Below are 12891 nucleotides of genomic sequence, written 5' to 3'. Positions count from 1 at the left end.
GCGTTTGCGAGTACTTGAAGAGTACGAGTTTTGCAAGAAAAAACGAGTGGGAGTGAAAATGCTCGAAATAGAGTACAAGTTTACTCGAAGAGTAAAATCGAGTACAATCGAGTAGAATTTTTTTTTACCGTTTGTGTGTGTGGTGGCGAACAGATTTGGATGTTGTTGTGGACTGGAGGTGGAAAGGGTAAATAATTCGGAAGTTCAGAATTGATGGGGGTCAATCAAAAAATGCATTATGTCACAACTCTGAAATTTCAGCTATGGGATCCTTTGGGGATCTCAATTGGGGCTTTCATTCCTAAAAGGAATTTTTTACACCCCCAGATCTTGACTTCCATTTTGTGTCACAGGGTATTCAGTAAAATTTCCCATAGAGACCACAATGTGTTTAATAGAAGACAAGGTTTACTTCTCATAAAAAACAAGATTGGAATACCAATAGACCTTTGTGAGAAGACCAGTAAGATTTCTGACGAAAGAGGTTAAAGGTCCAATCTTAATTCGATTGTAATAGAACTTTACTTTTGTTTGCAAAAATTTAACGAATTAATTGGATCAACAAAATAGGGATGAATAGACTACACTTCAGAGGATAATAGATATCCTGTGAATTGTCCTTTAACTTAGTATAATATATAATTTGCATATATATTTACTTATACCTTTCTTTTAAAATAAATAATGAATTAAAAAATGTTTTTGTTCCAAATTTAATGTTATAGTTCTATAAAGTGGAAAAAATTTTGCCTGGAGTCGGAGTCGAGTTATTTTTTTTCGACTCAGACTCCGACTCTAGCAAAATTGCCCGACTCCGACTCCGAAACCCTGATTTTAAATTTAATAGTTTTTATTTATTTTTCTTTCTAAAAGTGTGACACTTTTTCTTTTGTTTGGAATTTTGTACGTTTCAATATACAAGCTATTTAAATACAAAAAAGTTAAAACAACATAACAAAAAAAGAGAAAGAGAAAAATAACAAAAAAATCAGCTAATTTCAAATCTAATCAAATATTAAACAAGTAAGAAAAGTCTATAGTCGGACGGAGCCGACCATGGGATACCCTATACCACTATCCCTGGACAATCGCTCTTCACGGAACTTCTTTTCAATGATTGTGAAAATTTAATTATCAAATATCAGAGATGTAATGTATAATACTTATGACCAAACCAAAAAGTTATCTAACATGACAAAGACATTTATGTAGCAGGACAGGAAAATTTAGTTCACACAAAAAATAAAATGCACTGTGGTTCCGCCCGTGGACAAAAATCGAAAAATTTTTGTCAACAACTTTGATTGCGATTGAAATAAATATTCTCTAAACACATTAAATTGTTATTATCCAGTATTACTTTTTTCCAATTTACAGTGGTAATATGCCAAGTTAAGTCGAAGAAATTGAGATTTGTATGTGGTACCTTAAAACGAAAAAAAGATCCGCAAAGCATTCGTAGGTTATGAGTGAAATTATAAAAAAATTAAGAGGTAAATGTTCAATTTCCAAATTGAAGCTTATAGATGATGACATTGACAATATTCTAACAAAAAAACAAACAAGTGTTCAAAATTCGTTTTCTAAGTTCCTTAAAAATAAATTCTTTTTAAATGACTTTTTGTGCTATTTTTAATATCATTGCTATAAATTTATGTTGAGTATTACTGATGTTGGACCCGTAAGAACAAGTCCATATTTTGTTTTAAATACAGGGGAAAGCCACCGTCTGATACCCTGTAAGTTATTCACCTTATACCACGCCTGTAAAATCGCCAAAATTCCGAAAATCGGGAGGTACGTTTATATGGGAGCTATACCGAAACGTGGACCTATATTGAACATTTTTTGCAAGGAGGTATGGTGTTGCCTCAGAACTTAATATGCATAATTACAGCCAAATCGGTTGGAAAATTTGGCTAAAATCGTCAAAATACCCAATATCGGGAGGTACGTTTATATGGGAGCTATACCTAAACTTGGACCTATATTGAACATTTTTTGCACGGACGTATGATCTTCCCTCCGATGTCAAAATACAAAATTACAGCCAACTCGGTTAGAAAATCTTGCTAAAATCGTCCAAATACCGAATATAGGGAGGTACGTTTATATGGGAGCTATACCTAAACGTGGACGGATGTTGAACATTTCTTGTAAGGTGGTATGTTGTTCCCTCAGTACACAAAATGCAAAATTACAGCCAAATCGACTGGAAAATTTGGCTAAAATCGTCAAAATATAAAAAATCGGGGGTACCTTTATATGGGGGCTACACCCAAATGTGGACCTACATCCATTAAATTAGTTTTTTCTCCCTTTTGGGCTCGTTATAAAACTATGTTTAAAATTTCGAGGCGAGACTACTACTTCCGTTGTTTAACCGCTACGTTATTGAAATTTTTACCAATTTCACACAAAAGCTTCAGTCCATTTAACCCGCTAAGTATTATCTGATCTTCACGTTGGTTTGTACGCTTCTTCTTCATCATAAACTCAAACTTTGTTTAAAATTTTGCGGGTTGTTATTTTGACCTACAGAGCCGCTACAAAATTGGTTAAAATTTTGTTTTTGGTCCATTTCATCCCCTGAACATTTCACGATCATCACCAAAAACTAATCATTTTTATTCTGGCCCGAAACCAACCCCTTTAAAAAATTCGTTACAATCGGTCCATAATTGCGACCTTAAGCTTGTTTACAAATTTTAATGGACGGACACACATCGCTAAATCGCTTTATCTCGTCGAGATATGAATTTCGGCATACCAAATAAGGGGTCTAGGATGAATATTTCGTGGTGTTACATAAACTTTTGGAGAGACAATAAGTAGCAAGGGATAAAAATGTGGTTCTCTACGCAGAACCCATTATATATTAGGCAGTAGGCCCGTTATCTAGCAAACACTTTATTGCAATTTATATCAGAGGAAAGGTCAGTAGTTGTTTTTCATATGTAGGCTACTTTGCGAAATATATATGTCCTCAAGGAATTAAAATATTGACCAAAAATAAAATTTTTATATTTTTCATACAAAAGTAATGGTCCATTTCACCCGCTAAAGAATATCAGATCATCATTCAAAATTGTAGGCATCTTTTTCGACCTATACTCTTACCCAGTCCAAAATTTCGTTACTATTGATGTATAACTGCGACTTCTAGCGAGTTTATTATTACACGACAAACAAATAACGGAATATATTAGGCTGTAACTCTGTTTTCTGATCATGCACACCAACATAATTGGCATCAATTGAAGAGTCAAGCGTTCCACTTTCAAGTATATCTCACTTGCTCGGAATGTCACTTCCAGGAATTAAGATATAAGCCGTATATTAAAAATTTTCACAATTTTCACACAAAAGTTTTGGTCCATTTAACCCTCTAAATATTATCCGATCAAGCAAATTGCAGGCTTCTTCTTTGTGATATACTCTTACCTTATTTAAAATTACGCGTTGATCGGACTATTATTGAGACCTACAGAGCCGCTAGAAAATTGGATAAATATTATGTTTTTGGTCCATTTCACCCGCTAAATATTTCACGATCATCACCAATAAGAATAGGGATCTATTCTGATCTTAACCCGACCCCCATACAAAATTTCGTGACGATCGGCCCATAATTGCGGTCTGGAGCGTGTTTACAATTTATAATGGACAGACGGACGGACACACATCTCAAAATCGCTTTATCTCGTCGAGATATGAAGATTGGTATACCACATTGGGGGTCTCCGACGAATATTTCGCGGTGTTACATGAATTTTTACCAAAACAAACTTATAATACCCTTTTCCACATAGTGGTATAGGGTATAAAAATACTCCTATGGTTTTCAATAACCTTATATAAAAACTCATATTTTTAAAAAATTTAGATTTTTGTTTAAAAACTGTAATCAATATAGGAAACGGTATGCAAAAAACACATTTTTATGCATGTAAAAATGTATATATCGGCTGAAAGGCGGCACTCTTGGGCATCTTCTTGTAAATACCAAAACTTGTTCCATATTGTTCCTTAAAAGTTCTACTCCACTAAATTTGTCAGTTCAGTAAAATTAAGTACCTGAGGAAAGATAAAATAACTCACTACATGTAAACGCTACGGTAATTTATTTAAATGTTATATATATAGTTTCCCAGAAAATGCTATTTATTTCTCCATAAATAAGAAAAAATGGCGTATTTCCCACAACTGCCTAAAATAGTCGCCTTTAGGAGCACGCCACGTCCACACCTTCCAATATTTTGACCTAATTTTTTGGTTTCCTTAGTTTCAATATGTTTACTATCCCATATAGAAAAAGCAATCGGCGACGATAAAAAAATTGGGCATTTGGCCAGGAAAATGGATTCCTGTGCGACGACATCGATATCAATTTATGGTATCGACGTGCAATGCGTCTACTGATCCCAGACTACCAGTGGAAGTTACCAACTACAATTTTGTTAATGACCCGGGGCTCACTTATTAATGGAACTTAAAACGACAACACTTCTTGATAAGTCTTATATGGGCTCAACTACTTCGGAAATGCAAGTCAGCACATTATCGCGTCTTATCCTGGCTATGAATTAATCTAAGGATAAATTAGAGTATATAATAAATATATCATTGTTTCACAAACATAATTTCAATGAGCGCACCCCGATTCATATTAGCTCAATGATTTGGCACCTACTGTTTATCGTCGAGTCCGAACGGCGTGTCTTAGGACACCACTTGTAGAGAAGTTTTACATGGTTGGAATACTCGGGAAATGTCGCGGGTGTGCATGACATTGCAACACGGTGTCACCTTAAGTGTGAGTGTTTCAATTAATATCATTTAATCCTTTAAAATAATCCATGTAGACTAGTTTCATCAGTTAGGCATGTGAAGTGGTCTCCTCTTTGTACCAAACAGATAAATCAGAAGGTGTGTTAATAGCTCTTTGAACGGTACTGAGAATGAGAGGAAACTGCAGTATAATTAACCAAAATTATATTTGGAATACAAAGTCAACGTTGGCTATCAATTATATAAATGAATACAGACCAGCGCAACCAACATCGAACCGCATACCAACATTCAATATAAACTGAAACATCACGAACTACCAGTGAACCAACAGTTCATATCCCTTGGTTGACGTGAGTTTCAATGAAGCTTGGCTACAGCAAACCGAATTTTGACGTAATGACAAACACACACGAACACGCTATAATGCATTTGATTCGGTAGAAATAAAATGTGTGCCAGCGAGATAATACACACAACATACTAGCATCTTAGGTCAGCGTAACACATGTAACATACAGTTTGTCAAATAATTGTTAGCAAACATAGAAAAAATAAGTTAATTTCGGAGAAGAAAGTGAAGTCTATTGTGTGAAAAGAAAACGATCTTGTTACACCCTACGCCATTACAAAATTTTTTTCAATTTTGGTTAAAAAATTAGAACCAATTTAAAGCTCAGCAGGTCTTTTTCACAATTGATCACTTATCTTGAAATTTCCCAAACAAAAGCTGGGATATAATAATTTAATTCAACTCAAACAGTTACGAACGGCGTAAGTTCGCCTGGACCAAACTATTTCAAACCACCACCACGAACTGTATTGAAGTGGATTTGGTAGCCATCGTACCTTTATATGGGGCCAGGAATATTTGGTATCTGTAGGGAAGACTAAATGCCAAATGGAGGAAAAACTGTCAAATAGATATTGAAAATTGGCAGTTGTTGTTGTTGTAACAGTGTTTATTATTATGTTTTTATGTTCGTTCTTCTGTACAATCTGGCTCTGGGTCTATCTCCAGTTCCAGGAAAGAGGCTGCTTCGATGGGATGTGACCACAGATCCACTGGAGTTAGATGAGTAGGTTTGGCTGGGCAGTTGAAAAGGTGCTTTGCGTCGTGCGGGCCCATGCCGCATACTGGGCAGATGTCTTGCACGGCGCGGTCGATTTTCGCCCAATAAGAATTTAGGCGACTGCAATATCCCGAGCGTAGTTCAGCCAAAACTACTCTAGTTTGTCGTGGCAGCAGACGCTCGTCAGCTGCGATAGATGGGGGATGTATTTCGAGGACTTTATTCGCACCATATTTGCTTATGGGCTTAGCAACTGCATCCGTGTGAATACTATTTAAACCTGTTTGATATGTCTGTTGATCTAGGGGTTCTGTCATATATTGTTGGGCCTCCCTCTCTAGAGCATGATTCTACTTCCTGATATGCCTCAATGTGTCGGGCAAAGCCAGCAGATGGTGATTGGAATGGCTCTCACGGCAACACCCAAGCAAGTACTGCAATTTTGTGGCGGAATGCTGCATATTCCTCGAGTGGAAGAAGGTGGTAAGATCGGTTAAATAGGAGTTCAGTCTCTCCAGATGTCATCAGGAACAATCCTGGCAATCATCCGCATACGTTGCGATCTCGATGCCGTCTAGAGGGGGCGGAATACAGGACAGGTAGAGGTTTAACAGTTCCGGAGATATCACCCCACCTTGGGGAACTCCCTGTTGCACTCTACGGGGTTTGGACTTCTTGTTCCTGAATTCCATGTACGACTGGCGTCCACACATATAGTTGACTATCCAACGTTTCAAGCTTAATGTCCTCAAACAGCGTGGAGAGCCTTACTGTATTAAAGGCTTTTGATAAGTCAAGGGCCTCTATCACTGTTCTGACACACGGCTGTCTCTGGTTGAGTCCTTGAAAAATATATGTGGAGACGGAATCCATGCTGATGATTAGCAACTTGATAGCTATTCTGATATATATAAACTAAGGAAACCAAAAAAATGGAAATGGGCGTGGCGTGCTCCTAAAGACGGCAAATCTTTCGCAATTTTGGAAAATAAGTCATGTTTGCAAATTTCTGGAGAAAAAAAATGCTATTTTAGAACAGTTTCAAGTAAATTACCGTAGCTTTTACACGAAGTGAGCTATTTTATTTTTCCTCAGGTACTAAATTTTAGTGAAATTCCAACTTTAGTAGACTAGAACTTTTCATGTATACTTTTGTACAAGGCCAGTTTCGTCCGTTTAACACTTTTTTAATTTTTTTGAAATTACATGTGTAAGAATGTGTATTTTTCCATACCGTTTTCCATATAAATTATAGGTTTTTACACAAATGTACATTTTTTAATATATGAGTTTCTACTAGCAAGTGCCCGCTACTTTGTTAGCGGAGAATTCACACAAATTTTAGAGTTAGATTTAGGTCCTACCGCCCGAAACTGCTTAGGTAAGCTCTCACGTTATGAATGGGAAATTACACAAATAGGAGTCAAAATAAAAAATAGGCAACAAATCACTTGCCTGATTTACCTGTATGTTTGTTTACTTTTTATTGCCATTTAAAAGGACAGTGGTCATATGTGGTTTAATGAACGTATATGATTTATAGCAAGGGCCAGTACATCGTTCCCGGAAAGACCACATGAATATAAAAGAGGATAATAAATAAAACTGAAAAAAATTCAGAATAAAAAAACACATCTTTCTTCCCAATAATGGTACTTACGACATTGTAGGTTTTTACCATTTATTGTTTTCTAAAAATTATGTGTGTGTAAACCATAATTCAAAACATGCACAATTTCACCCGTTCCTGTTTACAACCATTTCAACTACTAAGGCTTATCAATATTTTCGGCGGAATCGGCGGAAGATATGGGGGAAAATTTCGACATTGAGTGCCGATTGCTGAGAACTTAAGAAGATTCCACGTTGACTTATACATTAAAAATGAGAAAACGCAAGTATTAGAATCAAATAAAAAGCTTCTAGACAAATCTAGTTGCGCGTCAGGATTAGAGTAACAATTTAAAAACCCTAATTTTTTATTTCAATATTTCAACATCCTTTTGACGCGGTTACATCGAAAATCCGAAAAATATATATATGAAACATAATATGTAACATGTCTTCTTTAACTTTCTCTTTGAGCATTAAGCTGTACATTGCATTTTAAATGCAATAATTGGCCAATAATAAAGAAAAACCTGTTTAGTTCAACACATTTTTCCTTATTTTTTTACCATAAATTGGTCATAATTACAGTCGAACTTCTCTATAATGTAGAACTTGGGGACCAAAGGTAAAATGGTTAATCTGAGTAATAAGAAAACAAACGTGTGCATACGAATAAAGAAATATTGAATTTTTATTTAGGAGTGAAATAAGAAATTTTTGATTTTGCTACTTTGCTTCATGAAAAAGGTCATCCCAATAAGCAGTGGGAAAACAAATATGATCGGGAACTTTGTTTCGCAACTATTTCTTAAACTGGGAAAGAAAAGGCAATTCAAAACATATTGCACGATTCATCAGTCTTCGAATCTAAACAAAACCAAATGATAAACTTGCTGATCTCTACAATTTTATCGTAGTTTGCGTTCGATCACCACAAAAAATATTTTAACTGACATTTTTCCTCATAAACCACTGTTTTGTTTTGACACATTGTGTGCGCAATGTAAAAATAAAGTGGACTTCAATAAGAGCGCTGTTGAAAGATATTGTTTTTTAATTCGTTATAGGGAGGTTATTTTGTGTGGGAAATATAACTTGTGCTTAAAAAACCTTCTTTATAGAGAAGTATTCGTTATAGGGAAGTTCGTTATATAGAGGTTAAAATAGGTGAGAATGGATGAAAAAACTGTGTTTTCAATATTTCTTCGTTATAGAGAAAAATTCGTTATTGGGAAGTTCGTTGTAGAGAAGTACGCGCCATACTCTTTGGGTCCCCTCGTAATAATACAACATAATTTTCATCTCATCAGAAAATATAACGTCATCAAAGTACTTTAACGGGCTTGAAATCTTCTTGGTAGCAAATCTGATTCGTGCCTTTATATTTTGCGGGGAGAGAACTTTTTCATACCAACATTATTTATTGAAAGAATTTTTGTTTTAATTTTAAATTGAAAATCAAAATTTTTACAAATGCATCGTTTGTAATCATTTTTTCTAACTGGACTTTAACGAATGAAAATCTGTTGTGCGACAACTGTTATGTGAAAACAAAATCAGGATCGGTTTGTCTTTGTCTTTGTATTATTTAGTGGTTTACTATAAAATAAGTGCGCCTAGAAGTAAACTACAAAATTTGAAATTATGTGTGATCTCTTACGGTATCAAGAAGTTATAGCATTGTTAATTTGACATATGTCTTGCAGAGGGCCAACTAAGTGAATAAGTACATAATAATAATGAAAAATAAGGATTTTTGTTGTTGTTATTTTTGTGGTTCCAGGACGAATTTTCTACAACTCGGCCTTATCATTACATTTGCATCAACAGTGACCCACTGGTAAAATTTCAAGCTCCTCAAGAAATCTACATCCTCAGATAAATGTATAAATGAAAATATTGCATTTTTTTAAATCGCCTTCGAAAAACGTTGAGTATTTTTGTTTGGGTCGGTTAACAGCATATAACATGATGCGGTGCTCTTGAACCAACATTAAATGAAAGGAGCTTACACCTGGGAATAAAAAATCGCCTGAGCGCTTTTTAAATAAATCACGGTCAAAGTTCACATTTTTTGGTGGTTTTTAGGTTTTCGCGCCCTATCAAAATGGAATAAAATGTTGTAGCAGTGAAAATTGTCTACAAATTTGTATTTTATGATATTATCGTAGGTTTCACCATTTTTGAGATATAGATGTTCAGATTAGGAAAATTCACTGCCTGTATCGTCTCCATATGAAACAATGTCATGACTGCAATTTCTCTACTTTTACTTATATATCGCAAAAATAGTACAACCCAGGAAAAAATTACGAAATTTTCACAGCTTTTCACATTTTTTAGTCCCATTTTGACAATACTTGCCGTTTTCAAGCAAACTCGCGAAAACCTAACAAAAAACCTAAAACTGTGACCTGAACTTCTATATCTCAAAAATGGTAAAACCTAGGAACAAATCGAATGAGTAATCCTTTGTCTATACGATTCATTTGTTAACATCGATTTCGTTTTCAGAACAACTCTATTAAAAACACAATTTTAAAAACATTTTGTTCTAACAAAAACTGTATGGGGTTAGTTTTTGACGAAATCTACATACTCAGATGTAAAAGAAAATCTTGCAATTTTTCTCAAAAATCGACTTCGAAAAATTTTGAGTATTTTGGTTTGAGTCTGTTGACAGCACTCAACATGAGTAATCCTTTGTCTATACACTTCATTTGTCTATGCCCATACCATAACTTACAGTTCTCCGGACTTTACAGTATGTATTGCATTTTTATTTTCCAGGGCTGTGAGAGGGTTGCGCCATATTTTTTGGGTTCCGTCGTAATGGTGCAACATAATTGTCATCTCATCAGAAAATATAACGTCATCAAAGTACTTTAACGGGCTTGAAATCTTCTTAGTAGCAAATCTGATTCGTTGCTTTATATTTTGCGGGGAGAGAACTTTTTCCTAACCCTTCGCGATGAATACTTGTTATGTAATACTTTTCTGCCTTTTTCACGTAACACACATACTCCAAAATCGTTTTCAATTACAGAACCAATCTTTTGTCTCTGATTTGGGGCCTATTATTGATTTCATTAATTATTTAGCGATTTCTTCAAATTACAGATTTTGAAATTGAAAATTGAATAGTTATGACTGTACATCTCCATATACGATAAAATTCTTAATTGCAAATAAATCGTGGTAATATGCACAATTTTATTGCACTTTCATTGATTTGCAAACATTTAGTTATTACCAAATCAGGTCCATACAGTTTTTAGTTGTTGTTATTTCTGGCCGATTTCTGAGTTTATTCCCCTAATGTTGTCTTCAACAGCAACTCATTTGTTCAACAAACCCAACATTATTTATTGAAAGAATTTTTGTTTTAATTTTAAATTGAAAATCAAAATTTTTACAAATGCATCGTTTGTAATCATTTTTTCTAACTGGATTTTAACGAATGAAAATCTTTTGTGCGAAAACAAAATCAGGATCGGTTTGTCTTTCTATTTTTTAGTGGTTTACGATAAAATAAGTGCGCCTAGAAGTAAACTACAAAATTTGAAATTATGTGTGATCTCTTACGATATCAAGAAGTTATAGCATTGTTAATTTGACACATGTCTTGCAGAGGGCCAACTAAGTGAATAAGTACGTAATAATAATGAAAAGTAAGGATTTTTCTTGTTGTTATTTTTTGTGGTTCCAGGACGAATTTTCTAAAACCCGGCCTTATCTCGCACATTTGCATCAACAGTGACCCACTGGTAAAATTTCAAGTTCCTAGCTTTAGCCGTTTTGGCTGGGCGTTGATGATGAGTCAGTCAGTCAGTCACTTATCACCAAGCTCATTTATATATATAGATATGTTTTGTCGACTACGAGAAGGCATTCGATACGGTCAACCATGACAAATTGATGGAAATTTTGATTTCAATTGGGTTAGAGGATAGCGATATAAAATGCATCAAAAACCTATACTGGCAACAGACAGCAAACATTCAAGTAGATGGTGAACTTACTGGAAATGTTCCAATTTCGAAAGGTGTAAGGCAGGGTTGCGTACTATCGCCTCTTCTGTTTAATTTATACTCCCAAAAAATATTTGAGGATTCAATATGTGCGAAAAACATCGGAATAAGAATAAACAACACAATTATAAACAATATACGTTATGCCGACGACACCGCCCTAATTGCAAGCAGCCTCGCAGGACTACAAAAACTAATAGATGCTCTTGAACATGCCAGTACGTCATATGCCTTAAAAATTAATATAAAAAAGACAAAGTTCATGATTATAAGTAGAAGGGGCATCGAATCCAACACTCCTTTAAGCATCAATGGTACTCAAATAGAAAGAGTAGCAACATTCAAATATCTCGGAGTTCAAATTAATGAAAACTGGGATCCATCAAAAAAAAAATAAAATGTCGAATTGAAATGGCAAGAAACTCTTTTCATAAATTTAGAAAAATATTAACGAGCCATGACATAACTCTGGAAACAAAAAAACGATTTGTAAAATGCCACATATGGTCAGTACTATTATACTCGGCAGAAACATGGACACTAAAAGCAGCAGACGAGAGAATACTGCACTCGTTTGAGATTTGGATATACCGACAGATCTTAAAGATATCCTGGACAAATCACATCTCAAATAATGAAGTACTGAGGCGAATGAATACCGAAAATCAAATTATCAGAACTATAAAGACGAGAAAAACTGCTTATTTGGGACACATTATGCGAAATAGAAAATATAATCTCCTCCATGCTATTATAAGAACCAAAATTGAAGGTCGCAGACCAAGAGGAAGACGAGAAATAACATGGATGAAAAACATTCAGATATGGACAGGGCACCAAGATGAAATAAGCCTTTTAAACGCCGCAAGAAACAGAGAACTAGCTATAACACTGGTCAACACGACTTTTGTTTCAACCGAAGTTGCGGTTTTTTCTAGATGAAATCGGCGAGTTATTTTCAAATCCGGTCCCGGTTTTTCTCCATCAGCTCTTGTTTTTGAGATATAGCTCAAAATCGGTTTTTACGAGTTTAACCCAGACTTTCGTTATTTTCGGATACAAACAAATATTTTTTTGTGGGTTTTTCGACATATATATATTAAGGAGATGTTGTACGCTCGATACAAATCGTTTTTGAAATAATTATGGTGAGTATATATCAAAAAATATAGAAAACTAGCGGACCCGGCGAACTTCGTCTCGCTATTAAGGAATAACATTTCATACAAAAACTCAATTTTCGATTTTTCCAATTTTCCGACTTTTCCAGAGAGATTTTCCAAAATTTTCTTCCGTAAAGACCTTCTCCTCGAAAATACGAATAACTGACAAAAAATTTTACAGAAATCGGCCTAGCCGTTCTCATTTTATGAGTTACTATACAT

Source organism: Musca autumnalis, unplaced genomic scaffold (assembly GCF_047663935.1).
Source record: "Musca autumnalis isolate F117 unplaced genomic scaffold, ASM4766393v1 scaffold_4, whole genome shotgun sequence".
NCBI lineage: Eukaryota > Metazoa > Arthropoda > Insecta > Diptera > Muscidae > Musca > Musca autumnalis.
The sequence above is the reverse complement of the archived record's forward strand: the minus strand, read 5'-3'. Positions refer to the sequence as shown.